Below are 15,499 nucleotides of genomic sequence, written 5' to 3'. Positions count from 1 at the left end.
AACTCCATCTCACTGAAACCAAACTCTGCAGCTACACTGGATAAAGGAGCTTTTCAGGATTTCTTGTTTCATCACAACATTCTCATGTTGTGACTGGTTTCCAGAGCTGAATTGAAAACTCAAGGTGAAAGCAGATTTCCAAAACTTTGTGATTTTTGCAGGAAAGAGGGGTTGTTTTTATCTTAGCCTGTATGGACGACTTCAGAAAAGCTTAAACTTCCTTAAAAGGAGGGAAGCCTCATTTGTTTGCATCAAAAATCAGGGCTGACTGTGCCTCGTGCTGGTGTTACCAACCAGGCTGTGACAGGAGCTTTACTCCACCGTGGTTTATTTTACAATGACTCTAACATGTAAATGTGTGTCTTTAATTGTGCAAATGTTTAGTGCATTTTGACAATATCCTGCCATCTGCATCTCCAACTTGTAAATGGTTCACAACCTTTTTTCTCCCACCTGTTTCCTGAGGAACATGAAGGTGGGCAGACAGCACCCTCTGCAGTGAACAACAAGAAATGGGAGTTTGATGTTTGCCAGGGACATTTTTTTTTAATGTTGTGTTGGATCTGCCTGCTCAGAGCCCTCATCCACACACTGCTTTAAGTGGACAAACAATGGAGTTTGGATCTGGTGTGAAAGCTAAGACAGGCAGAGGTATCCCAGGATATCTTGAAGCACGTGTGATGTTCAAGGAAGGGCGATGGTGCCTAAATTGATTTCAAAATATACAACATTTTACGGCACGTGCAGTTTCAGATGCTATTTTCTCCTTTCTCCTTAGGAGTTGTCTTTCTGTTTTACAAATACAATCCTGTCTTCTGCTACAACTGTGAAATTTAATACTTCTTTTTTTTTTTAAGCTACAGCTCTTTTACATGCCATGTATTAAAGGAATCACAAAAGAGATGTCTCTCATTTGCAGAATGAGAATCTGATCCAGACTCCAGGCAGACCTGTATTGCCCCAACTGTGGGCAACCCCGTGGTTTTGTCATCTTTCCTACTAAAAAGGGCAACAAGAGCTGCAGACACACTGACAGCAAAAATTTCAGAGTAGTTTTTACCCGACCTCAAAATAGCAAGATGATTTTCTCCCAATGAGAGTGGCAGCAATGGCCCCATCTACTTCCATGTTAAAACAATCATGTTAAAATGACCTTTCCAACAAGGAAAACAGCCTTTTACCTGGACCAAAAGTTTAATACCATCTTCCAAACCTTCTTTTCTTAGAGTATTATCAGCTGATTTCCAACAAACCCTGGTCCAGCTCCCAAACCTACAGCCTTCTTCCACTCCAGCTCCCAATTAAAACAGGTTGGAAGCAGGTGTAGACCTCCAAAATTGGACCATTTTGAGAAAATACAGATATTTGATGAAAACAAGAGGTGGTAATTTCAGGTATCATGAGGACTAACTGATAGTGTTTCAAGTTACTTCAAGGTCAGAAGAGTCCTGAATATAAACCTGAGCCTTGCACACAAGTGCGTTCTAATGGGAAGCAGCTCATTTTTTTATTGTGGATTATTTTGGGGGAGGTTTGCCCAGATGTTTAGAGCAACCATTTACCATGTTGCAGTCAACAAATGAGAAAAATCATAGAATCTTAGAATGTCTTGGGTTGGAAGGGATCTCCAAAGGTCTAGTCCAACCCCCTACCACAAGCAGGGACATCTCACACTAGGACAGATTGCTCAGAGCCCCATCAAACCTGACCTTGAGTGTCTCCAGAGATGGGGCCCCCACCACCTCTCTAGGCAACCAGTGATCCACTCCCCTCATATCAAAGAACTTTTTCCTAATGTCCAACCTAAATCTATCCTTCTCTAGCTTGAAACCATCACCCCTTGTCATATCATTATGCCCCAATGAACATCTCTTCCCCAGCCTTCTTAAAAGCCCCTTTCAGGTATTGAAGAGAGTGGGGTTTTGTTTGATTTTTTTTTGTTTGTTTTTTCTTTGGAGTTCTTTTTTTTTTTTTTTTGGTTGAACAAAACAGGAGTGATTGTTCCACACATACAGCAAATTATTTTTCTCAGCACTTGAAAAGACTAAGGGCTGTTGATGTGCACTTCAAGATACTCATAAAACACATTTTTACAAAGACTGTAAATGCAGCCAATTACATTGCAGTGAGAATCAAAGTTTTAGTTGGCTAAAAATATTCCAGTGATGGAGGCAATTAGTGGATTTAATCATGGTGTAATTTTTTTAAATGACAGGCACCATTGTCTTAGGGTGATCACATTCAGGCAGATTCCTAGGTAAACCAGCCATGGGCAGAAGGCTGTTACAAGGTCAAGGATGGATCCTGAGTTACCTGGAAACAATTCAGGATGGACAACATTGTACCATTCTATATCTGGAAGGAAAAAGCCTCCACAGAAAGGTTGTTTTTCCTGGTTTTGCTCTGATGAGTCACTGTAAAGACAAATAAATGTCATTTGCAAAGTAAAAAGGGGGAAAAGTCACCTGAAACAGTTTTGCAAACTGCTTAGAATTGCAAATACTGTTGATGGACAAAAGAAGAAAATATCTCAAGGCAATTCCAAGAGCAGGCTACTGAGAGATTTCTGCTTAACATCCTCTTTCAGGTGATTTTTAGAATCTAAAATGGTGATAATGGTGTGAAACTCCTGTGTAAAGTGCTTCGCAATTTTCTGATGACAAGGAAAGTATGAGCTACATTATTATTACTATTACTATTATTATTATTGTTATTATTTATTATTGTCATTATTGTCATTATTATTACTACTACTATTAATATTCTTATTCTATATCTACTGTGTACATCAAATGGCTACTAAATACATCCTATTTCTATATAGTATGTACATAGTTTTCTATTAACAAACCAAGAACTTTTCCCTTTTGAACTTTTCTGTCATTTTTCCCTTGTTTTATGACTGGACAAGATCATAAGAAAGCAATCAAGGTCCTAGCCTCTCAGAGCCTACTAATAACTTGTGAAAGATGTAATACTATTATTCTCTCTCTCCAAAGTCCTTTTATAATGTTGATTTTAGGTAATTCAGTGCAGTCACTTAGGAGGCAGCCATGTCTGTCACTCCCCTGTCATTGTCAATACTTCTCTCTTCTTGCTCCTATGTGAGTATTTATATTTTTCCCAAGGTTTGGAGCAGCCTTACGCACATCAGCCTTGTTCTTTGGGGCAGCTGCTAAGGGACCTTCAATGATGACAACAAGCTGGGCACATAAAACCTTCCAGTACAGAGAGGTCCAAGAGATTAGATTGCAGATACATCTAAAGTGATGATTCCCCTGTCATGGATTTCAGTAACTAAAACAGCAAAACAAGCATCTGTATACCCTTAAGGATTCCTATCCCTGGCCTTCTAGGATGCTTTGATTTCTGCCAACTTCTCTTTTACTTTCTTTCCTTTTAGCTCACTCATTCTTCTTCTCCTAGAAGACTGTTCCACTGCTAAATTCATCAGCTTCTCCTGACACTTGGAACTGGCAGGACAGCTCATCCCAAAATCCATGATGCAGTGTCTGGGTGAATTACAAATGAGAATTCCTTTATTAATATAGTTATATGTGTTCTTGACTAGAGCTCATAATGGGGGACAGAGAGACACAGTCCCTCATGAAATATATCAGCTCCCAGAACCTTGTGCAAATAACCCAACAAAGCAATTTTTTACTGTCCTAAAATCTTCCTCATGGGGTTTTTTCAATAAAAACCCAAATAAATCCCAAACTATAACTGGACTGCATGAGCATAACAGTACCACTTGGTAACATGAAACACTATCTGGATAGCCCAGACAAACAGATACAGATCCACGACCTAAAGCTGTGCTCTAGCACCCCAAAAAAGACTTGAGGATGCTGTTTGTCCCAAGCTTTATAAATTATTTATGACACAAATGTTCTGTCAATCTTTTGTCCAGGATTTTATCTCCTTCTTGCAGCCTATGAAATCAGCCCATCAGGATAGCAAGTATGTAGGAAAGGGATGCTACTCAAAGTAGAAATCAACTGCCCACCATCCAGAAGAGAAGAAAAGACTGGATCTGTCATCTGAGGTCCATTTTGGGAATGACCTTCTTATTTATCTCATGTCCTTTGTAAGGGTAAGATAAACATTTCCATACATGGAGTATTTGGGTACTTAGGTTCCACTACATAGAAATGTAAAAATGAGACTCAAAACTTTGAAAAGACACAGATTTATACTAGGACTAAGGACTATGATTCTTTACTTGGACACTTTCTGCTACTTTTGAAGGAAGTTTGGAGCTATACAGCTCAAGCAAACATTTGTAAGAATTCCTTCACTGTAAGGTTCTCCTTGTGAAACACAGGCCAGTTCAAATACAAGTGAATTAGGCTGTAAAATCCTGTATAACTTAAGTTCTCCCCTCTGCCCCAAGCTAAGTGAAGCAGGCAGGATCACACTTTTTCTTCTCTATGCATTTTAATATTGATTTTTATTACTTTCTTTGAATTCCTTGATGCAGCAGGATACCTGATGCCCACTTTGGGTGTTGTTCCCCAGCCTGCCAACATTGATGATCTCTTCTTTGCTCCTCCATTTACTTTGCCTATCAATTAGGCTGTTATTGCTCTGTAAGTTACAGTAATTGGCAAGTTTTGCAGGCACAACCAACAGTCACTGCCTGAAAGGTGGGGGAGTATGAATACATTTTAATACATATGCATATTGAAAATGAGTGCCTAACAACATTAAATATAGACAGCCTTAAAATAACTTCTACAATACACACCAGTCAAGGAGAATAATCCAAAGCAGTCCACTGACTGCAGTCTGAGAAGATCAGAAGGAGACAAGAGAAGTATCCAGCAGCCATGGATGTAGGAAAATGTTGGGGCATTTGGTTTCTTGTATCCAATACATTTCATCTGATTCTTTGCTAGGCATTTCTTCTTTCATTTTCTTCTACTGTTATTTTTGGAAGGATGTAAGCAAGGTTGGGCACTCATGTTGATTTGGGTGCCTTAGTGCCTCTCTCTGAAGTGGGAGCAATACTGCAATGCTGGTTGCTATGAACTATCCCCTTTGCAAAGTCAGCTGTGGAAACGGGCCTCGCTGTGCTGGGGGACATTCAAACAGCCAACAGGAACATAGTCTAAAGAGTTTATGGTCAGGATATGTGCATAGAGGTTATGAAATGCATGGATAGTGCAGCAAGAACAACTGTGAAGTGTCTTAGCTGCACGTACCACACATTTCTCAAGGCATTTCAGCATTGCCTGCTGTGGCATTCTTCCTATAGGGTCATCTAATCTGAATTACTAGGGAGTACAAAACCCTGATGTTCCTACCAGACCTACTTTGCTCTTCAGTAAAACTCTCACTGAACAGAAGAGCCAATGCAACTGGTTTATATCTCTCACCAAATAATAGGAAGTGGACAGCAATTAAACCCCAGTACTGAATGACATTCTATCCAGACTTTGATGGAACTATGATATTAAGTTGCTGAGCCTTCAGGTGGGCATGATGCCTGCTGTGGCTTGTACATCAGAATTGCAGAAGGTGGAAACCTGCTTTATGGATGCAATAAAACCCAAACAAACCAGAGCAGTCTGGTTTTACTCAGAACTGTCTGTGATTGCAAGAGCTAGATTTAGAGGCAATGAAAACATACAGAAATTCCATCAGCCTAGGAAAAAGATGAAAGATGCTAAAGCTAGAGAGGAAAGAAAAAAGCAACAACACAGAAACAAATGAAAAAATTGGGGTAGGGGCTTGACTGATTTAAATCTTTTAAACTGGGAAATACCTTGTATCTATTCATTTATCCTGTATATTGAGGATTTCTCTTGGACAGGTTTGGCCATCTACTTGTTTTTAACCTTTACAGGTTTTATGGTAAAGTTGGTAACATTCCTTCCTCAGGTGGCTTTGAGCTGACCTGACAGGAGAGTCAAAAAAGGAACTTAAAGAAATAAGTTCAAAAGTGAGTCCTACAAAGCTGCTTTTGAAGATGAACAATTTCCTGCCTCCTTGGGTGCTCCTGCTCCTACAGACTCAAGGGAACAGAATCATTTGTTGAGCTACAGCTGCAGCTGGGATTCATAATAATGGTTCTGGGGACTGTATAATATTTCTTGTCTTTATAATTCTGATTCCAGGGATTGCTAATACTTCATGTCTGCACATTTTGAAAGTTTCATGCATTTGACCTTGCCTGGTTGGAGCTGGAGTTTTGAGAAACAGAACTGGGATCCCAAAGTTTCACAGAACAGAAGCCCAGGTTTATATTTCCTAGTTTAATTTAATTTCTAATGTAGACTGTTGCTATATGCTCACATGTTGACATGAGAAATTCCTAAAAGTTGTTACAAAAAGATAAATGATGAGGGTAGTTGGGATTTTCCTGCATCACTTCTGTACATACTGGCACAGCATAACAAATTCAAAGGAAGCTGCAAAACTGGGGGACCTCTATGTCTTGTTCTCTCCCCTAAAAATGTTTGTCTTTTCTCAGAAATGAGAAATGGAAAATCTTACCAATCAAACAGTAACATAAGTAACAAGTCAGAAAAAAATGGACCAAAATTATGTAAGAGAAAAATAACTGCTTTGCAGAGAGAAATAAAATAATATTTTCTGAGAATCTGTGTGTAAAGACAATAGCCAAAACACTGCACTGCACTGTCAGTATTTGTTTGCATGAAATCCCCTAATAATACCAAAGCTCTCTAGATGGCAATGTCAACATGTATTTCAGGATATCATGCAGGTGTGTCCCTCTATCCATTACTTACCATTTCAGGCTAGAGAAATTGCCTGTCCTAGATTTAAAATTGCTAAAATAAGGTGGATCCCACAAACAGAAGGTAATATAAATGTAGATGCTGATTCAGAACAAGGCTCAATGTCTGCACTCCTGTTTCATCATGTCATTATCACAGAGTCACAAATCACAGAAGGGTATTGGTTGGAAAAGATCCTTAAGATCATCAAGTCCAACCATTAACTAAGCACTGCCAAGGCCACCAGTGCCCCATGTCCCTCATCACCACATCTACAGGGCTTTGAAAACCCTCCAGGGATGGGGACTCCACCGCTGCCCTGGGCAGCCTGGGCCAGGGCCTGACAGCCCTTTGGAGGAAGAAATTTTTCCTAAAGTATAATCTAAATCTCCCCTGGTGCAAACTGAAGCCATATCCTATCGTCCTATCATTTGTTCTTCAGAAGAGCCCAACCCCCCTGGCTCCAACCTCCTCTCAGGCAGCTGCAGAGCCAGCAGGTCTCCCCTCAGCCTCCTTTGCTCCAGGCTGGACACCCCCAGCTCCCTCAGCTGCTCCTGCTCAGACTGGTGCTCCAGCCCCTTCCCCAGCTCCCTTGCCCTTCTCTGGACATGCTCCAGCACCTCAATTCAGGTGTTTGTGCCATACTGATCAATATTTATGCCATATTGACTCCATGTACACCTAGACCTGAGCTTCAGTACCCAGCCAAAGGAGAAAACTCCTTCACAAGAATCAAAACGTTGGGTCAGAGGGAATTAATGAAAAGTGAGTTAGTCCAGAGTGGTTTTTGTATGTTTGCTTGCTTTGTGTGGTTTTGCAATGATCAGCAGTTTAATGGGAGTTAAAGCAAAGAGGTGAAAATCCAGTGTGACCTTTTGTAAGAAGGAACTACAAATGTTCTCTTCTTGTTTGAATGGGATTCATCATAGGTTTAAATACTTGGGTGATAAAAATGTATGTTGAATATTTGATGAGGTATTTTTTGATTTTTTTTGGGCCAAAGAAGGAATGGTGATCTCTGAACATTGTTATTATTAAGCACAGCTGCAGTGAAAACAGTGGGTTATTTCCTTAAAGGAAATTGTATTAAAATCTCAATAATGCATGAACTTTGGTATGAATTTTTAGCACAGTGAAATAGTAAGTTCACACTCGACTTCCGTTTTCTTCTTTTTCCTTCCCCAGAGGGAAATGTCCTCAACATTTGCTTAATATCAGATAAAATTGCTTCTGCATGGACACGGAGAGACCAGGCTCTGGTGGTGTCCCAGGGAAGATGTTACCATGGGAAAATGTCAGCCAGTTGCAGGCAATGATCACAAAACCCAAACCAAACCAACAAAACCCTCAGAATTAACCAAAGAAGATAGGGTAGTCAATTTGGACACCAGTAATCCTTCTGATGGAAGTGAGAAAAACAAAAAAAATCTCCAACAACTCTTTCCAGAAACTCATGCCAAGACTCATATTCTGCTGTTTCCCTTTTATGCTTAATTTTTACTCTGAAAGTAATAAAGAGAGGGGACAATTGCCCTCCTGAGGGCTCATAGGAACATGGTGGTCCTTTGAGCCCTCGGGTGAAGTGTGGGACAGAAAATATTATAGACAAGCAAAGTAATATGAACTAGAGGGTAGAAACCAGATGAAACTGGAATTGGCTACTGGACAAGCCCCATATTCTGTTGACATGAGTCAATCACAACACCCTGGCACAGAGTGGCCAATCCCATTCAGAGTGAAGTCTCTCCCAGTCCTTAGATTTTAGACATCTATTCCTGACAGGTGTCATACAGTCCCTTACATTTTTTTTTTAATCACAAAGTTCCTCAAAAATTGTCTCTAGGTGCCAGCTTTTCAAAGATTTCAAGTCTTACCCATAAATACAGTGCTTTTTTGGTTATTTTTCTTTTTGGTGATGGATATATTCCCAATTATATTTCTGTGTTTGAAAAATTGACCTCATTGACAACATCCAAAGTGTCCGAGATCTTTAGCATCTGATGTATGGGGTTTTTTTTTTGTTCCTCTGCATGTTGAAGATTTATAATATCACTACTTGGAAGGCTGTTACCTGAAGAGTTCTTAGGACTTCAGCATAAAGCAGATAAAATTGCCATGTTAATATTAGTAAATCCTTTTCCTCTGATACAGCTGCCTGGAGGGAGGTTGTAGCAAGGTGGGTTGGTCTCTTCTCCAAGTAACAAGCAATAAGACAAGAGGAAATGGCCCCAAGTTGTGCCAGGGGAGGTTTAGATTGGATCTTGGGAACAATTTGTTCCTCAAAGGGCTGTAAGGTCCTGGTCCAGGCTGCCCAGGGCAGGGGGGGAGTCCCCATCCCTGGAGGGGTTTCAAAGCCCTGTAGATGTGGTGCTGAGGGACATGGGGCAGTGGTGGCCTTGGCAGGGCTGGGTTAAGGGTTGGGCTTGGTGATCTTAAATGTCTTTTCCCACAAAAATTATTCTATGATTCTACTGATCAATATGAACTGCTCTCAGCTTGTTGCAGTATTTGCATTTTTAAAGTCCTGAACATAAGGGACTGGCTGATTGCATCTAGAAATCAAAACTGGTGTGTGCTCTGAATCCACCAGTTCACACCTGCTCACTCTCAATGCCCACGCAATTTTGGTTTTTAATCAGAAGGTGCAACTGTCAATGATTATCTCAAAGAAACAGACTTATTCTGCAGCAAATCTTTCATTATGCCTTCATTTTTATTGCAAGGTTTAACAACCTCATCATCTTAAGTAATAGCCTGGGAAGATGCAGATAAATCAGAAGAGTGGGAAAGTGTGTACACACACACACACAGAAATGCCAGAAATCTCTTTTCAGTGTTATGATTTTTGAGGATTGCATGAGCCAAGATCACTGTCCATTTACCCCTTACTGAAGATACTGCCTTTTTTGTAATTCTTTTGCACACATCACAGTTCAAACTGAAGCTCAACAAGAGGTTTGAATTTGTGCTCATCAAATCATGTACCATTTTATGCTCAAAGGCTTCTAGTTGACCATCCTTGATGAGGAGCCTGAAGTCACCTTAAAATTCTCACCCCCCTCCTAGACTTTTCTACTCACAGGATAAACCTGTGCCTGCTAAACAAACAATAAATTGAGGGGACATTGCAGAGTGTAAGATGTCACTTTTACAACAGTGTCAAAGGAGAAGCATTTACATCCTTTCAGAGTGACATAGGAAGAGGCTGTAATGAAGTGGTCACAGGGGAATGTTACCATGCATGTTTGGAGCAAATGAAGGATAGTAATGAATATACTTTGAGTAGTTTGCATCCCTTCATAAATCCCACCTGCTAACAAAAATAATGTTTAAAAAGCAAACAACAACAAAAAAAACACCCCCAAAAGACCCAAACCCACACAAAAAAGCCCAAACCAACAGGATTTATTGTGTTCTGCCAGCATGCTGTGACACAGACAAAAGCTGCTGGGGGTGAGAGTTTATTATGTAGATCAACATATTCTGGGGAAAGGAACAGGGAACAAGGAAAGAAGAAGCAGGGGTACCCTAAAAATGATCCTAAAGACTAAGAAATCCTAACCCTAACTGTGAGAACTTGTAACAGCACAGAAAATGGACAAACCATAGCTCTGTGTGGTTTGGAAGGCTTACTTCTCATGCAGTCATTTGTTGATTAGCATATTCACCCAGTGATTAATGTTATAATTACATTGTGCATTATTAGAGTGCTCATTACATAGCCTGTCAAATAAGGCAAACAAACATTGAAAAAAGTGCATTTTAAACTGCAGAGAGAGATTTGCTTGATTGAATGAGTCAGGTAACAAACAAATAGAGTTACAGCAGCAAAAAGAATCCCTCTATTGCCCAGGATTTAAAGCAACTTCATATACTGTGGCTAGGAAAAGGCTTTCTCAGGAGATGGTTTATTCTGCATCTTCTCGTGCAGAAGTCCATCCAGTTTGTTTTCTCGTGCACTTCTCTGTTCTCAAAGCTACAGCACAAAATGAGTAAGTAGCCTGGTCCACCTTGCAATCCTGTTTATGGTGCTACATCAGGAAATCACAGAATTGTCAGAATTGGAAGGGACCTCTAGAGATCATCTCGTCCAACCCCCCACTAAAGCAGGATCCCCTAGAGCCCATTACCCAGGGCTGCATCCAGGGGGGTCTTGAACTTCTCCAGAGAAGGAGACTCCACACCCTCCCTGGGCAGCCTGGCCCAGGGCTCTGTCACCCTCACCCTAAAGAAGTTTTTCCTCATATTCCAGTGGAACTTCCCATGTTCCAGCTTGTGCCCATTGCCCCTCGTCCTGTCCCTGGGAATTACTGAAGAGTGTGTCTCCATCCTCCCTGCACCCACCTTTTAGATACTTGTAGGCATCAAGGCTTCAGTTTATAAAGATTTCCAACCAAGCCACTAACACTGAGCTTGGGAGTGTGGCTAAGCCATGTTACTCATGAACTTGAAAGCAGGCATGAGGAATCCTTGGTGCCAAGTGATTCTTTGGTCCTTTTCTGAGCAACTAATGAGCTGGGACACAGTAATAAGATTTCTAGTAATAACCTATCAGTGCATGTAAGCAAGTTTCCTCCAAAAGCTTTGCAGATAAGCATTTGCATGTACCCATGAGCTTGCCTCTGAGGACAGGGAAATCTCTCTTCTCCATGATCATTTGTCTTTAATAGTAGCTTGCAATTATGAATCTAGTTCAAATCCCATTACAATCAACAGGAATCTTTTCATAGACTTGGGTGAACATTAGATCCAATATTTGGGTGTGCTGGATGGATGGATGGACCAATCTTTTTGAAGGTATTTTGGACTTGCAGTGATATATTTTTCTACCTTGATCTTATTAGGATTCATATAATCATAGAATAGTTTGGGCTAGAAGGGACCTTTAAAGCTCATATAGTCCAATAGTCATTGTTAATTGAAGTATCTTTACGTATCTTACACAATTTGATTTTGTTAACCAGTGGGAGATTAAAAATTAAATGAATATATAAGGAAATGATAACAACTCTAATAACCTGTTTGGCAGCAGAAGGAGTACACTCTACTTCAGGTTCTCCCTCATGATGTTGTCTTGGTCTTGGAACTTCAATTTATAATTTTTACTTCAGTATAGACACCGAAGGTGTTGGGGACCATGGTGGCACACCAAGGAAAAGAAGAAGGTAAAAGAATGGGACAATTCTCTAACCTATTTTAAAGGAATTCACTGAAATTATTTTCTTGGTGAAACCCAGACTTCAGAAATAATTATGGGAAAATGGAAGGGGAATAATAGATTTATTTTTTTTCTATCATCTTAAGATTGATTTTTTTTTTTTTCCAAGGCAACAGATACTTTTGGTCTATTTTTAGGGGGTTTTTTTAGCTGGTTTTAAAGCCATTGTTCTTGAGGAAAGTTCTCTCAAATCTGATTTAATCACAAGGTTTCTTGGGTCTGATGGGGTTGTTTTTTTTTTTTTCCCCTCTAGATCTTGATGAGGAAAGCTAAAAGGCAAGTGTGACATTAAGGACTTCTGACAAATAATATTAATGAGGAGTTTTCTGTTTCATTCCTCTGAGAACCAGCTGCCCATTTTGAACTGCAGCTGATGCTGGAGGAAGAGCAGATGAACCCTGCTACACCAGGATACTGTCCCATCTCCAGTGGACTCCACCTTGTGCTACAGGGGAATTGAGATGGACCAGAGGAAGAAACAACCAAATTCTCCATCTGGTAGAAACAGCAGCAGGCAAAGCAAAGACTCAGAGGAAAAATAAGATTTCAAAAGTGATTAGCTAAGGTCATCCCTCTTCCCAACAACTCAATGGGTGTGGGGTGACATTGGGAAGAACACTAGCCAAGCCACACACCCTTTGGAAACACCAAGGACTGGATTGATGCCATCTAACTTTACATATCCACCTGAGGCCCCTGTGTCAGGCAGGGTGTAGTCCCTCTGGAGCTGGTCCTTTGTCAATGGATACAGAAAAATAGGTCTGAAGGAAGGATATCTTTAGCTTCCATCTCCATCCATTACCTAAAGCAAATATAAGGCAACAGGGTCTCTAAAGAAGGTGCCTTGCTGAAATGACTGATTTAGTTGGAATCTATCTGGATTGAGACCTCTGGATCCAGGGAGCAATTGAAATTTTCCACTCTTTTTTCCCCCCAATTATTCCTTTGATTCCTTAGTCCTTCCCTCTCTTAACAGTTCTCTACCTTCCCTTTTTTTCTACCTGATTCCTTACCCTCTTTCTGTTCCTCACTGTCTGCTTGTCCACACATGGTAAAAAATCCTTTTCCTCTAAAAATGACAGGCAGGAATGAGAGAAGGTTGGCTGCTCTCATGCTCTGTTTGTGTATTATAACCCCTTTTCCCCCTGGCTGTGACATTTCTGCTTAAATCATAAGCTGCTCAGAAGCACTGTCTGCTCTTCTTAGTGGAATGCCAAGCACAACAGGGACCTCTAAGTCCTTAAGTACAAACACAACAAAAGCAGTAATAGCAATAAGTGAGTGAGGAGGTCAGCCAGCTTCCCTTTTCCTTTTACCTTTGGGAGCTGGAAGGTTCACACCAGCACAAACAGGAGCACAGATGAATGAGAGCTCAACTTCCACTTGGCCAAATGTCTACAGAGAAACTGCAGAGCAGGTGTTCAGAGGAATGAAATGATTCAGAGTAATTTACAGTGTCAGGAGCATCAATTTGAGAATTGCTAAAATGTGGGTACAGAAACATCATGTTTTATTACATTTTCAACTAGTAAATGTCAGCTGCTTTATTGGCTTTAACTGAATATCAGGTGCATCCATAAATTTACAAAACATACCATTTGGATTTCCAATAAGCATGGACAACTAACCTCAGATGCCATTAATTCTGCTTCATTTGTGAGTGCCATGAAGTTAGAGATGTATTTCAGCTGTGATTTATTATCATCCTAATCAGTTCCATAGCAATTCATAATACAATTTCAATGTGTTTGGAACAAAGTGTTACTGGTAAATAGGTCACAGTGCTTGTTCTGGTTTAGGTTTTGTTCTATCTTATCACTCAGATGTAGAAAAATAATAAAGCTGATTTGCAAGCTAAACAACTTGGCTTTCAAAGTTAGATAATAGAACAGGCACTCCCTAAAAAAAAAAAAAAAAAAAAAAAAAAAAAAAAAAAAAAAAAAGGCTTGGCATTAAAATAATGAACTGGTTAAGCAGTCAATTAAAGCCTTGATAAATGCCAAAATCAATTATAACAGCATATTGCAGAGTCTGATCTTCATCAAACAAAAAGAGAATGTTTCCTATTGCTAAAAAGGATGGGAAAAAATATCAACAAGAGCATGGAAAGGCTTTCATTTAATGCAAAGTAAAAATTCATGAGGTGCTTGGAATCAGATTTTGATGCCTAAAGACAAGACATCAAACCAAGGTCACTGGGACGATTTTGATGCTCAGTGAACATGACACTGACCCTCTCTGCTGGCACCACACATTGCACTACAGTTCAGGGCTCTCTCCCATCACTGGAGCCCTTTTCAGTCATGCCAAATTATTCTGCCAAATTATGTAATATCGTTATGCATTGACTGAGTCTCTCACCTTGGAGATATTCCAGAGAACACTCTATACCATAGAATCAAAGAATGGTTAAGGTTGGAGATCATCAAGTTCCAGCCTCCCTGCTCTGAACAGGGACACCTCCCACCAGACCACGTTGCTCCAACCCCATCCAACCTGGCCTTGAACACCTCCAGGGATGGGGCAGCCACAGCTTCCCTGGGCAACCTGTGCTAGGGTCTCACCACCCTCATGGTGAAGAATTTCTTCCTGCTGCCTAAACTGTGTAACCTTATCTATGTAACACTCAGCCGAGGAATTACTTTAAGCAAGAGTGACTTGAAGGTGTCTTCAGAAGGAGGAACACACTCACCTTTTGCATGTTACAGCCTCACTGTGAGTCATGTGTGAGCTGGAAGGGGGAATGGTTTGGATTGCTATTTCAGGGGAAGTTCATGGGGGTGAAGTGTTGATGGTGAGTCTACATAGCAACTAATATGAAAACTTGCCAATTACAACACTGGACAGAATCTTTTTACTCCTTGTTACGCTTGCTCGAGAGAATGTATTGAACTCAGCACTATCCAAGCTGTTACTTCTCTTCCTAACGCGAAGGCAGGGTGCCACCTAATGAGCACTAGCAGTAATTCCAGCCTTACTGCAAGTTTTCCTGCCTCAGACAGTTTGCTTCTACCTGTAGGTTCAGCAGCTCAGCTGCTGATGATCATGACCCTAAAGTAGGTATTGGTATAAGGAGCTGACTCCTGATGAGGCACATGGGGATAAAGGTGCTGCCTATGAGCTACTAAGTATCATCTGTGTCTTTTTTTTTTTTTCCTTCTTGCAGCTCAGTGGGTGTTGTGAGAGTGTTTTTGTTGTCTTCTTTATGTCACCTTTAGCCAGCCTGACATACAAACATACTCACAAGGATCTTACTGCAACAAAGAAAACCACTGTAACCACCCTGAGGAACTTCTACAGATATCAGCTCCTTGCAATTTCCACCTAGTGCTGAACAATGTAATTATCAACACGGGTGGGATTTTGTGTGTGTGTGTAAATAACCTTAGTGAAAAAGCTTAGAGCCTTCTAAGAGTGAGGAAAGCATAAAAAATTATGGTGTCCAGGCTGAGCTCTCCACTACTAGTGGACCAGCAGAGTCTCTTATATGAGCCACTTGCTTTTGTGAGGACATCAGGAGCTCCCTTCAATGTGT

Source organism: Apus apus, chromosome 4, assembly GCF_020740795.1.
Source record: "Apus apus isolate bApuApu2 chromosome 4, bApuApu2.pri.cur, whole genome shotgun sequence".
Lineage (NCBI taxonomy): Eukaryota > Metazoa > Chordata > Aves > Apodiformes > Apodidae > Apus > Apus apus.
This window is presented reverse-complemented; position numbering follows the sequence as displayed.